The following is a 13679-nucleotide window of genomic DNA, read 5'->3' as shown; positions in this document are numbered from 1 at the left end:
TCTCAGAAAACCATGCCTCAAAGGGAGGACATTCCTTAGTAATGCCACACTGTCCCCAAACTTGGATCGTGTTTCCTTACATGTATTTTACATGCTTCCTATTGCATGTAAGCTGTGCTTCTCTGGCTGGCTAACATTTCTGGGCAGGAAGTCCAGCCCTAGATACTGGACGGGCAGAAGGGAGAAAAGGCTCACCTCTCTTACCTGGGGGTGTGGATCTGAGATAGGTGTGTGCTGCGTAAACCCCAGGCTTCCTGCACCTGCCTGCCTGTATCATCAGGGACTGGGCCTTCTGTCCAGCAGTTCAGTCACCAGGGGCCGCTCAGGGCTACTTCTCTCTTTGGTTCCCCGGGGTTTTGGCTTCTTGGGGAGATGCTCTGTTATGTGAACTTCTCAGGCTACTGCTCTAGGGTCAAAGGATATCCTGGGCCCAAGCTCTCAACCTGGGTGTTCTCTGAGCCTAGAGGTAAGGAGTTTCGAAGGAGCACGGCTGAGCTGCCATCTCACGTTCTGGCTTCCAGAATCCAAGCCGTGACCCTGTTGTGAAGAACAGAAAGGAGGAGAAATCCCTGTTTGGAATTCATGGGCTGGCCCAGTGGGTGGGGTTCCTCCTAAGAAACTTGACTGACATCGGGGCAAACTGTTTCTCTAAGCTTTTGGCAGGGCTGAGCCAGTTGCCACTCCTTTGGCGGTGTCTGAGATGTTTGGAATGCGCTTATCAGCGAGCTTCGGGCTCCTTGACCTGACACTTGTTGGTCCAAACTCAGAAAAAGTTTAAACTTGCACAGGAGGTGGGGCCCAGCATGATGTGGCCATCCCATCAGAGCCTCGACTCTGGTACTCTCAGGAACACTGCTGTGCTGTTAGATAAAATAAAATAAAGCAAAATGAAATAAAAGAAGAAAAGCAAACATTTTAATATGTCTAAAAGTATTGAAAAGTCATGTGATATAAAGTCTTTGAAAGACATAAATTGTCAAAACTGATACAAGAAGAAATAGAAAGTCTGAAATATTTACCAAAAAAAAAAAAAAAAAGACCGCATACATTTTTTACATTGGGTGGTTTTGTTCTCATGAGGTTCTGTGGGAAGGCCCTGTAGATCTCTGGAAGCTTAGTGTTGAACTGCTCCTGTGCCTAATGATTTTGAAAGCCCTATAATTAGGTGGTCGCTGGGACCCTGGGGCTGGAAGACAGGACACTTGGACTCCAGTTCTAACTTTGCCATCACTTGGTTGTGCAGCTTTGGTCAAGTAACTTCATCACTCTGGGCCTCAGTGTCCTCATGAGGCAGCATTTCTCTAGGGCACCTGCCTGTACTGCGACACCTTGACTCTAAGACCTGGGAACAGAAAACTTGCACCTCAGTTGTAGAACAGGGCTGGATCTAACCCCCCTTTTTTTCCTAGCCCACTTCAGCTCTTCTATGGAGGTGTAACTCCAGTGTGTAGGCTACATTCTCTTCCCTAGTTCTTCTTCTTCAAAGGCCTTTGGGATACAGCCAAGAAAGTAGTGGCATAGATGCTAGAGGATCAGAGAAGGCTTCAAGAATAATCACTCAGCTATTTCAAGAATGCCACTTGCCCCAATTGTTTGGCGGTAGGTGCTCGATATGTTTGGAAACCAGCATTTCCTTAAAGTCAAGAGTCTCAGCTCTGGATCCAGGTATTCTTTCTTACCTACCCCTGCTTGGCCAGTCATTTCAGCTCACCACTCAGTAAACATTTGTCAGGTGCCTGTTTTGTGCCAGACACTGTGCCAAGTTATTTCACAGAGTTGATGACATCAGTGAAGCAGGTATGAATTTTATCTCCATTTTGCAGATGAAGAAACCAAAACTCAGAGGGTGCTGCGACTTTTCCAGTGTCACAGAACTGTAAGGGGCAAACCTGGGGCTTCTGTCTAGAATTGCTTGCTTAAAGCTGTGGCTGGCAGTTGCTACACTCTGCTGTTCCCAGACCTTATTTTATTTAGTACTCTTTGTGTGCTATTGTTGCTTCCACTGAGGCTCTGAGAGTTTCAGTGCATCACTTAGTCAAGTCGCTGATGGTCTGCTCAACCCTCAGGTCTGTGTCATTGAGCCCTCTGTGCTATACCTTGACCTTAGCCTTTTAGAAAAGCCCCTGTGAGTTTATCAGTTTGCTTTATGGATTACCCAGCATCTCCACCTTTGACAAAGGGATGGAACAGACAGACACTGTATGATGCCTTGACCAGATCCCTGAAATACCTTTGATTAGAGACTCAGGTTGGGTCCCGCTTGCCTATACCAGGAGCATGCCCTTTGGCATTCTCTCTCTCTGAACTTGACCAGCCTTGCTTCCTTTACAAGGGTATTTACTGTAAGAATCAAATAAGAGAATGACTATGAAAGGACTTTATAAATTGAAAAGTGATGAAAGCAGTCATTATTATTGCAGTCTTTCTTCTCCATTCTTATCCTCCACCCAACCAGACAGTGATTTGCACGTTGCCATCAAGATTCTGAGATCTGCGGCCTGAGCCCTGTGGTCCCACGATGGAACGGCGCCAGGCAGGTTTTGCTGTCTAACGGCTGCCACTCCTGCCTGGCTCCTTCAGAGATGCCACATCCCACCTTATGAGGCGTTACAATGGCTGCCACTGTGACAGTCATCCCAGAAAGGCTGGAATGTGACATTCCAGAACAGATTCGGGCAAGCGAAGAGAGAATATTTGTAAACAGACAGCCCAGGGCTTAGGAGAGGTAGGGGAAGAGGCTGCTCATTTTCTGTGTTCTTGTTTTGAAACTCTATGGAGGTGTAGCTATGCTCTCCTTTCCACGAACTTACCTCTGGGAAGCATGCCTTTCCACACACTTGGGGCCAACCTCGCCCTGAGGCCTTGCTCTCTCAGACCACTGATTCCAGCAGGGTGGGGTGGGAAAATGCCTTGCTTAACCACCCAGTCCTCTAGGGATGAGAGGAGAAAAGGCTGAAGTGCCATCTGCAGGTAGATGGTGAAGCTCTGCACGGTCTGTCCCTGAATTCTTTCTCTTGAGTATCTCTGTCTCCTCTCACACAGCCATGCTAAGGGGCCACAGGAGGAGTATTTTATTCCTTTGGGGCTTTGCTTGTGTCTATTTGAGCCCAAGAGGGAAAGAGAGAAGCAGTCTTGCTGGTTCAGGCTTGAAGTGGGAGCATTCCTTTATTTAAACAGTTTCTGGAGGTTGCCAGAGAGCAGTGAGGAGAGCTGGGAGGCACCACCTACTTTGGCAGGATGAGAGGGACTGTGTGCAAATGAGGGCTCCTTGTAGGGATCACCTCATTTTGATTCCTCTCCATGCATGTATACAGGAGAGGGGGGGCATTAACATCCCTCCTGTTTGAAAATTTCTGCTAGTGATGGTACACAAAGTAGAAGTAGTCATGGAAACAAAGAAGGTGAGCATCCTGAGGGTGCTCAGGGAAAACACCACCAAGGGAAAGGTCTCTGCAGGGTGAATTGGAGACCTGGGCTCTGGTCATATCCCTGCTATTAGCTTCTGTGTGAACCTGGACTTTTTGGGATTATATTTTATAAACAGGGGTTGGACTATGATATTAAAGTTCCAACTAGACTGACCAGTGATCCTGGTCTATTCAACACTCTTTTGGTTTAATACTGAAAGTCTCATGTCAGGAATCCTTGCTTCCAATAGAAGGCTCCCCTTCCTGACTGTTCTAATAACTTCCCTGTGGGGTTCCAGTAGCTTTCTTCTCTGTGCTGGAGAAGACTTTTCTCTGGATTAAGACATCATTGTGAACACCCCTTCTGCTGGAGGGCTGTGGGCAGAAGTGATACTCAAAATATTACCACTCTCGATGATAGGACACAAACCCATCAGAACAGGCCACAAAGCAGGCCATCTGACCCAGTACCTTCACCTGGGGAGCGCTCAACCACACCTCACACTGGGCTTCTAACTCCAGGTCTGCAAAAATTCCACCTCTTGCTATGGTGACACCAAACACTTCCACATTACCATATCTGTAGGATTTCTCAGCTTCTCCTTTGATTTGTATTCTCAGACCAAGGTTGGTTGTGGCACTCTAGTTCATTGGTCAGTTCTAGCCTTAGTCCAGTTGCCTATGGCTTTTAAAGGTGAGACTGCTCTGGGCAATGCTGACTAAATCCAGAGAATAATTTCTAATGGGCTGCCCACTGTCTTTCTTTCTTTCTCTCCTTTTCTTTTTCCTTTTATTCAGGGAGGAGCCTCTCAGGTGTTTGAGATTGAGGAAATTCAAAGCTTCAAACAATCCTCAGCATACGTATACCACAGGCAAAGAAATGCAAAAGTCAGAGGATCTCTGGTCCTCAGTCACCTCAATGTACCAACTGGGCCTCTGGCTGCCTTTGTTCTTCCTTTTGTGCGCTCTCTCCTCATTTGCTTATGTTGCTTCCTGAGCACAGGGACTTGGATCAGGCACTGGGCTAAAGGTTGGTGAGACAGAGTTGGCTCCAACCTCTCCAATGATCTGGCCTTGCGGCAAGCAGAAGGATGTAGAAGCAGCTGCCCCGCGGTGTAGTGTGTGCTGTGCTGTAATGGATTTGTGTGCCATGCACCTTGAAGGAAAGGCTGATTCCTTCAGCCTGGGTAGCATCTGGGCTGGGCCTGGAAGACGATGAGGAGTCACAGGTGGAGCCCGGGTGGAGGAGCCGGCATGCCAGGCATGAGAAATGGCATGTTCAAAGGCACCCCTTCTGTTTGTCTCCCTTTGTCACCCTCTGTGAGTGACGCAGTGAGCGGCAGTGGGTCAGAGAGTGTTGGGCAGGAGGCCAAGGCAGGCAGGCATCCCTCAGGAGCCTGCCAGGCGGAGGGAGCGCTGGCACACCGAAGGGCCTGCTTCCTATTTCCCAGAGCAGACCAGACCCAGGACCCTCCCTGGCCTCCTCAGTCCTCAGTCTCTGTCTCTCCTCCCGGGTCAAAGGTTCAGCTCTGATCCTGACTCCACTTGCTCAACCCTTTACCAGTCAGTCACCCTGACTTTGCCCCCTCATCCCCTCACGAGTCACCAGACTTTTCTGTCTGCTTTGTACAAACAGGGCCACATCCATCTGCACGACACAGCCATCTTTCTCTTCTGCCTCAGTCTATGTACACAGGATCTTAAGTCTCTTCCCAGGTGTACCCCAATGAATTACAGGAACCTCAGGCAGCGTGGTCGGTGTGCTCTGAGGGGCCAGAGCTCATCTGTTCAAATGTGCCAATAGTCTGCCATGAAGCCATCACACATGTTGAGAAAAAGTTGAAACTTTAATTAGCGATTTGTCATTTCTACTATCTCTAGCAGATGTGATTTTTAAGAAATTTTCAACCGACTGACCAATCAATCAACCAACCAACCAACAACAAAAAGCACCGGATCCTTCACAGACAGTTAGAGAAGCACCGCCCTGGGCATCGTCCTCTTACACTCAATTCTGGCCCCTCCTGCACTCTTTTCTTAGGTTTCTGTTACCCTGAGAGTTCCTGCAGCCACTTTTTGGGATAGAAATCTCTACTGATTCTTTTCCCGGGAGCAATGCTCTCCAGAGTGTTCATGTGAAAAGTAGTCACTTTAGAATTACACATGTAATTCAGAACATCTGTTCCTTTGATATTAAATCAGGACTCTTTTTTTTTTTTTTTTTTTTTGCAGTACTAGGGATGAAACTGAGGGCATTCTACCTCCGAGCTATACCCCTAGCTCTATTTTTTATTTTGAATCAAGGTTCACTAAGTTGCAGAGGGCCTCGTTAAGAAGCTGAGGCTGTCCACAACAGCCACGCTCCCATCTCAGCCTCCTAAGTACTGGGATTACAAGCATGTGCCACCAAGCCTGGCTGGGACTCAAATTTTAAATCACCATTTATTTTCCTTTTCTAAAGCATTTTGTTCTATTTGGCTCAAGGATTTTTCTAAAACACTTAAAATTCAACTTTATCAAAATATGCATTACATACAAAGTACACTTGTTTTCATTGCACACTTTGATGAGTTCTGATCATAGTATAGTCATTATAAATCATCATCCCAACCAAGAGCTAGAACAATTTTGTCACCCTAGAAAGTTCTTGTATGTCCCTGTGTTGTGAATCCCCAAATTTACTGGCAGTCCTAGGCAACAGAAGATCTGCTCTTTGCGACTATAAGTTGGTTTGGCTTCTAGAATATCCTGTTATTGGGACCATTGGACTGTAGTGCTTGATATCTGGCTGCTTTCACTGCATAATGGTTTTGGGATTCACCCACAATCTTGTATGTATCAGTGGTTCAATCATTTTAATTGCTGAGAAGCATTCCATTGCATGTACCACGGTTTGTTTATGCGTTCTCCTGTTGATAGACATCTACCTGAGCTATTTCCAGGTTTTGGCTACTTGATTAAAGTTCTCTGAACATGAATGTACAAATCTTTGGACAAATGTTTTCATTTCCCTTGGGTAAATACCTAGTCAGTAGAATTACTGGGTCATCAGGTGAATACTATGTTTAACTTTATAAGAAACCAACATTAGCCAGGTGTGGTGGTGCAGGCTTGTAATCCCAGTACTTGGGAAATTGAGACAGGAGGATTCTGCTGGTTCGAAGCCAGCCTCAGCTACTTAGTGAGGCTCTCAGCAAATAAGTAAGACCCTGTTTCCAAATAAAATATAAAATAGGTCTGGGAGTGTAGTTCAGAAGTAGAAAGCCCATGGGTTCCATCCCTAGTACCACACACACACAAAAAAAAAAAAGAAAAAAAAAGAAAAAAAAAAAGAAAAAAAAAGAAAAGAAAAGAAAAGAAAAAAGAAACCAACATTAATACATAGGCCACATTGCTTCTGATGGGAATCACTTGATTTTAATTGGACCCCAGTTCTAGCTGCTCTGGAGAATGGCTGCTCACTGAAATGAATTTCATCTGGAAGTTTTTACTTTAGGGATATGATACAAATGATGTTAGGATCTATTGTGAGATATGTTGCAAGTGACATACAAGTAAAATACTGATGTTTGTGAAACATTTGCCTTAAAAATAAATGTCTATGCAGAATGGGTTCAAGGCTGTCTTTATAGAATGCACATTTTAGTTCGCCTATATTTCAATGACTCATCCATTGCTCCAACTTATAGTAAGTGGGGATGGTGGTTAGTATACAGCTTTTGCTGTGTAGAACAAAGACCTCATTAAGTGTCTGAATCTGTCCATGGAAACAGGCTATGGTCAGTATGGAGCCTCCACAGTCATTTGGGGCGTAGGCTTCTTCTTTCTCTCTGTCCACCATCCCTAGGAGTGGCCCATGTCCTCACCATCCAGGATGGAAACCTAACCGTTAGATCCACAATCCAGACAGCAGAGCAGGGAGAAAAGGAACAGAAAGGCTGTGTCCCCTCTCTTAAAGACACATTTAATAACTTGACATCACTACCTTTTGCTAATATCCCATTGGTAGGAACTTAGTCACATGTCCAAGTATAGCTATAGGGAATCTAGGGGAATGTAGCCAGATTCCAACTTAAAATTTGGTGGCCATATTACTGAGGAAGAAGTAAGAATGAGTATTGAGGGACAAGAAGAAATTTCTGTCATATTAGCCATTATTGAAGTGTTATTAATAGCCATATAAACAATGGTGGTTTCTAATCCCCTACAGGAATTTGGTAGACGCTAATTCAAGTACAAGTATTCCAGCAAGACTGGCTGTGCTTGTGAACAACACTGAGAATGTGGCATTGAAAATCAAGTTGAATACTTACCCCAACATCCAAGGTCCTCTACAATATGGGTACAGCTTACTTTCCCAAACGTTTCACTTCTGTTTCCATACTTGAGACTCTATTTTAGCCAAATGGTGCTAAACCTGAATTTTCTTCCCTTCACGTTATATGTCATGCTGATGATCCCTTCACTTGAAAACCTTCTGCGGAAGGTTTCAAAACATGGGCTCCACTGGGTGTGGTGGTGTACCCCTGTAATCCCAGTACGGGGAGGCTGAGATAGGTGGGTCATAGATTGGAGGCCAGTCCCAGAAACTTAGCAGACCCTTAACAACTTAGTGAGGCCCTGTTTTAAAATAAAAAATAAAAAGGGCTGTGGGAGCCAGGTATGGTGGCACACACTTGTAATCCCAGCATTTGGGAGGCTGAGACAGGAGGATCGCAGTTTGCAGACAGCCTCAGCTACTTAGTGAGGCCCTTTGCGACTCAGTGAGACCCTGTTTCAAAATAAAGACTTAAAAACATAGGGCTGGGGTGTAGCTCAGAGGGAGAATGCCCCTAGGTTCAATCCCCAGTACAAAAAAGAAAAGAAAAGATAACACACACACACACACACACACCCTGGGCTCCTTTCTTTGCTCAGGATTCTTACCAACTCAAATCCATGGAATGTATTTTTCCTAGGTAGCATTTCATACAGTCCTCTCCATCTTGCCATTCAGATCTCAATTCAACTAGCAAGTTCTCAGAGAAACTGTCGAATTTGCGAATCAGCTTTTTAACGCCATCTCTTCCACACACTTCCCTCACTCTCCACCATGGCCCTGCTTTACTTTATTCGCAGCATTGTTCCCATCCAAAATTACACCATTCCTTTCCTTCAGGACTCACCACACTGGATTTTATGTCAAGTTCTCTACCTGCTTCTGCATCGCCCCATGAGAATGTTCTAGAAAATCCACAGCCTGTCAGCATGGCCGCTGCTGCAGCCTTAGCTCAAGGGCTCACAGTAGGGGTTTGACACCTCAGTGCTCAAGCGAAGCAGCCTCAGGCCAGCCCACACCCCAACTTACTTCATGAAATGTGTTTTGACCTTTTCCCCAGTTGCATCATAGCTGGCTTCTCATCCTTCAAGCCAAACCTTAAATGCCACTTCCTTGGAGAGACTGTCACTGCTGATCTCGGAGCAGGCAGGTGTCCCCATTATTCATCAGAGAACGCTGCTTACCTCCTTCAGGATATTCTTCATGACATGCAGTCTAACTCTCTCTCTCTCTCTCTCTCTCTCTCTCTCTCTCTCTCTCTGTCAGTCTATATAGGTAAAGAGGATGGTCTGCCCGTCTCACCAGTGTATCCCAGGTCCCAGCATGGTATCTTTTTGCATGACATAGATGCTATAGAAACCCATGGATATTCAATGGCTGCCCAATGAATTCTGTCTGTATCATGTTCCTGGAGAACACTGATTCTCTCTCATTATCTTCAGCTGGTTTTCAATCTTACAAAATTCAGCATCTAATTGTCTTTTTTTTTTTTTTTGCAAACTTCTTAGAAATAGCAGTAATCTCCTTATGTCTCTTCATCTAAACCTACTGGGTGTTTTTTTAGACCCAGATTTTAAATCCTTTTATTGGTGCATTGGAATTGTATATTATAGTGAGATTAAAGTGATACTTTCATACATGCAGACTAGACCATTTTGTTCAGACTCTATATTATGGGAATGTTAATAAGCATTGTAAGATAGCTGAAGTTTGTGACCAAAACATTTGCGTAAAACTAGGTTAAACTTAAATAGTTTTTTTAAATTTTTAATCACAGAGCCTTATGAGGCTTTTATGGTGTGTGTGTGTGTGTGTGTGTGTGTGTGTGTGTGTGTGTATGTGTGTGTGTGTTAATGGGGATTGAGCCCTGGACCTTACAAATGCTAGGCAAATACTTTACCACTGATCTATATCCACAGACCCATTTATGAGGATTTTAATATGCGATTGTTAGAAATATACTATACATTTCTATATATAGTATACATTTCTATATATAATATAGAAATATACTATACATTTCTAAGATGGGGGGTAAAGTAGTATCATCCAAACTTAATTGGACATTGAGCCTTTTATTTTGAGTTTCATTTTAGTCATTCTAAGTGCTCCATAGCACATTCTTTCTTTAGTTCATTCTCTTTTACCTCTTCACTTCTTTATACTTTTTCTCTAATCAGCTACTCCACTTTTAAAAACTCCTTGTAAATGATCTTGACTCTGAATCCTCTTTTATAGAATGTGGGCTCAGGTGTAATTTGTTGCCAGGAACCTGCAAGGCTTGTAAAGTTCAGAATCTGGTGTATCCAACCTCCTCACAAACAGTATACGTACCTTGGGCTTTTACCTTCCACTCACAAGATTTAGGATGAGGATTTTTCTGGGGAGCCTTTGGAGGCATGCCATCCCACCTCAGACTATCTGTGGAGTCCATCTCTGGTTTGGAGAATGGAATTGGTCATCAATCAGGAGCCCTGGACGGAATGCTGAACCTGTTCTCAGACCTCAGGTAGAGCAATAGGGTTCCTCAGCATTGGCCTCCTGACCTCCAGATAAAAGCGAGGCCTAAAGGAGACTTAATGAAGGAAACAGTTCAAATAATGCTATGTTCATATATGAAGTTATCAACACCAAGATCAATAATAGATCTAGGGAAGAGGAAGGAGCAGGGTCAGATCAGGAGGGAACACACTGATGTGTACATGTATGTTCCTAACACTCTGAAACTTATTTTGATGTATGATTATAATGCACCAATAAAAATATGTTAAAAACATAAAAGTGAAAGCCTGAACTACTTATTGAGATGCAGGCTTCTGACCAGACTGATGAAACCTGTGCCCTGGCTCACTGTCTGCATTCAGTATTGACTATACTGGTGACAAGAAGGTAAGCAAGCAACTAAATAAAAATAATACAAATAAGCAAAATGTTACCCAAATTTACCAAGGAAAGCCCCCACACAATAAGGGAAGACTTATTCTATGTAAGAGATTTCAATAAGGGAAGACTTATTCTATGTAAGAGATTTCCATAATTTCAAAGCTAATCATAGCTTTGACTGAGGTCAAGTGGAGGCGTTGTCCACTGAAGCCACCTGGTCACAGCTGGACTGACCAGGGGCCAGCATCAGCCTTCTTGGTCCTTTAGCTGGTGCCCTTTTATTTCCAACAATCTGTTTCAGTAAAGGATATTTTTAGTACATTGTGCTTATTAAACAGTTTTATGTTCTCTGATTCTGTCTTAGAAGCTTGTGAGCCAAATGTTTTATATCCCTCTGAGAATCATAGATTAAATGTTTTTTTTTTTTAAATTTATCCCTTAACTGATCTTACAGGTTTGTTTGGAGTTTTAGCTCAGACAGTGGGAAAAGAGTGCTGTAAATTAACTGTGAGGTGAAGATGGAAGGTATCATTACCATGGTTCCTTCGAGTGATCAGGAACCTATCAGAAATCTGAGATGAGAGCCAGAAAGTTCTCGGAGAATATCTCCACTTAATAGGTGTGAAAACTTAGGCCCAGAGAGGGGCGGGACCATCCTTGGAGTAGCTTATGAGCTAGCTATTTGCAGGGGCAGGTGTAGAACTTGAACCCCATTTCTCCTAGAGTGACTCATTTCCATCTGCCATACCATTTAGCCTGTTTAGAACACAGGGTCTGAAAGTAAGATGCTTATTCTAAACTTGTTTTGGTCTCTTTGGGGCCAAGTTCAGATGAAATGGAATCCCACGGGGATTAGGAAATGCTGTCTTTGGAGCCAGGGGCTATGCATGTGAGACATTAGGTCTCTCCTTGGGAAAAGAGAACTGAAGCCCTATTTATCTGAGACTTGGCTTCAGGCAGATAGCCTCAGTCAACACACCAGACCCCCCTTCCCACACACACACACTCTCACAGCATCCCTGTTGCTGAGAAGTGAGGTTTGCATTTGCTCTGAAATTTTCTGCAAGTTTCCTAGCCAGGCAGACAGTGGGCTCCCAGCGAGAGGCTGAGTCTGCCAGTGCTGCCAACGTGGCACTGTGGCACAGGCTCTGGGTGGCTCTCAGCCTCACTGTAAGAGGCCCGGCTGATTCTAGAGCTCCCAAACACAGAAGTCCAGAAAGAGAAGCGGCCTGGGTCTGATACTCTTCCTTCACAAGCAGAGAAACCAGCCCTGGGAAGGAAGATGACACTCTCACTTAGCTAATGCAAATCCAGGAGGTGTCCTAGGCCTCTGGACTTTGAATTCTGTACTCCAATAAAGAAATAGCAAATGAATATCTGCTGTGTGGCAGGTACTGTGCCTTACCATTCATTTCCTACTAAGCCCTTGGCATATACCAACTCCTCTGTAGGCAACAGTTCCTGCCTACATATGGCTGTGAACAGACAGGGATTGGGCAGTTCCAGCACAAGGTAATAGTTGTTATGATGGGGGAATTATGGGGTTCTGTTGAAAACATCCGGCAGCTATCTAATCTGGATTGGGGATGGAGAGAGGGGAATCACTAACAGTTTCCTCTAAAATACAGCATAAATGCTTAGGACCATGTCAGCAATTCTGTGAACCAAGGATGGGTGGGTAGGTGCATGCTAGATGGAAATATTGCACATGCAAGACCTGGGAGAGCAGAGTGGGCTGCAGCCTGGATATGGAGGCTATCTGGTGTGGAGGGAGGGAAGGACATGAGGTGGATCACAAATAGCCTTGAGATCAGTGCAGAGGTGTGGGTGCTTGAGGTCAAGAGTTCTGGGGAAGTCTGGTAGGTGGAGTACAGAGGAAAGAGAGATGGGCTGCCTCAGAAGCCAGTGGGCTGCCCAGTCTCAACAGGACTCCAGGCAAGGACAGACGACCACTCATTGAGAAGGTGGAAAGGGGCTTTGCATGTTAGATATGGAAGACCTAGAGGAAGTTCCTGCAGGGCCGCAGATGCCAGCTAGGCAGGAGGAAGAAAGCCTATGAGCCTCTTGCCTCCTGCCCAAGCTCCTGTCACATCCACAAAACTACAAGATTCTGTTCTTATTTTTGTTTTTGAACATTCATTTCAAATCCACTTCTCAAGCCAACTGGGAGACTTCATGACCAGAGCTCCAATCCAATATTTGAAGGGTAGAGGAGAGAAGCAGAATTGGAGTCCCTTGCAAATCTGGGTCAATTTTTCTTTCTTTCCTTCTCTCCTTCCCTTACCTCTTGTTCCCACCCTTCCTCCTTTCCCTTCATCTTGAAGGCCAGCAGACAGCTTCACCATCAGGAAAGCAACAGTGTTCTCAGGAGGTCCTCAGGGCGGTGTACGCTAGTTCCGGCCCCAAGATGCCCAGCCTTTGCTGTATCGCCTCTCCATACACCCATGTCCCTTCCTCAGTTTAACAGTCCTCCTTCATGGCCCTGAGTCTTGGGTCCCCAGTGTGGGGGGTAGACAAGAAGAGGCAGCGGGCAGAACGTTGTTAGCTGGTTCTCAAGGAAGTGGCATTGTGCCCACATGGAGTATTTAAAAATGTAGTTTTTTTCCCCTTTGGTTGCCACAATGTCTGGGAAGAAACTGCTGGGCCCAGGGATGCTTAGAATAGTTCTGCACAATGTGATTTTTTACAAAATATTATTTGTGTATTATTCCACTTACTCTTGTCTTCTCAAGGACTAATCCCTCCTACCCACCCTCAAATATGCCCTCTCCCTCTGTTATCTCCACTTTTCTCTGCTCTGTTGGGTCAATCATATATATATATGAACAGGCTTAAAGCAATATAAAGGAGACTCAAGAACTTGATTTTACACCTCTAGGTTCCCATCTAATTTCTCTGTTTCCCTCCACAGGAGCCCTTCGGCAAGGGTTGTCCATGGTGTCTGTGCTGACTGTTCTTACCTTTGTTCTGTCCCCCACCCCCTGAGCATACTTGTCATCTGGCTGAATCCAAGACTCTTGCCTCTTCTCATTCTCCTTGGCCCCTAGTAGTATTTATCATGGATCGTCCTT

Source organism: Muscardinus avellanarius (assembly GCF_963383645.1).
Source record: "Muscardinus avellanarius genome assembly, chromosome: 7".
Lineage (NCBI taxonomy): Eukaryota > Metazoa > Chordata > Mammalia > Rodentia > Gliridae > Muscardinus > Muscardinus avellanarius.
This window is presented reverse-complemented; position numbering follows the sequence as displayed.